The sequence below is a fragment of the Myotis davidii genome, unplaced genomic scaffold (genome assembly GCF_000327345.1).
Source record: "Myotis davidii unplaced genomic scaffold, ASM32734v1 scaffold1097, whole genome shotgun sequence".
In the NCBI taxonomy this organism is placed as follows: Eukaryota; Metazoa; Chordata; class Mammalia; order Chiroptera; family Vespertilionidae; genus Myotis; species Myotis davidii.
Window position 1 is genome coordinate 87,462 of NW_006288117.1, and position 722 is coordinate 88,183.

General features: G+C 57.2%; 1 pseudogene; it reads right to left on the minus strand.

The window, feature by feature from the left end:
- Positions 1-722, minus strand: part of LOC102762720 — a 4,922-nt pseudogene that overhangs the window by 2,498 nt on the left and 1,702 nt on the right.

Below are 722 nucleotides of genomic sequence, written 5' to 3' on the forward strand. Positions count from 1 at the left end.
AGGTGCTCCTGTGGGCTGAGGTCACAGGGCTCATGCAGAACTCTGCCTGGAACATCTGAGCTCGGTGCTTCGATATAAGACACGGGGGAAGGTGAGGAGGCTGCCCGCTCTTTGGACAGAAGGAACATGTCCCTGGGCTATGTGACTGACACCATAGGGTCACGTTCACTCCTGAGGCCAAACTGGGGCCTGGCTGCACCGAGGGGGAGGGCCTGTCAGGCAGGTGTCCTAGAGAGAGGGAGGGAGGGTGAGGGCTGCCTGCCCACCTTGTTCTGACCTGAGAGTCACCAGGCCTCTCTCTGAGGACCCTCCTCTCTGTCTGTCTCTGTTTCTCTAAGTCTCCCCCTCTCCTGTCCCACCCCCTGCCGATCTCTGGTTCTTTCCCTCCCTGGGGCCTGCACTGTCATTCTGGCCTCACCACCTGGGACCCCAGCAGGGCCTGTACAGAGTCTGGGTCTCTGATTGAACCCACTGGCTCCTCAACTGACACCAGGATGTCCAGGGGACCACTGGCAGCTGACCACTCAGAGGAGAGGTTGTGCCGGGAGCCGGTCCATCCTTGCTGTTTCAAGGGACCTGGCATATATGGCATACTGTTCTTAATATATTTGCTCACCTTCTTGGCACTGTGCTTTAACCAAGGTCACCTCTCTGAGAAAGGTTGTTTCCCCAGTAGAGATTTTCCCCTGAGGTTAGGGAGGGAATACAACCCCTTCACTAAG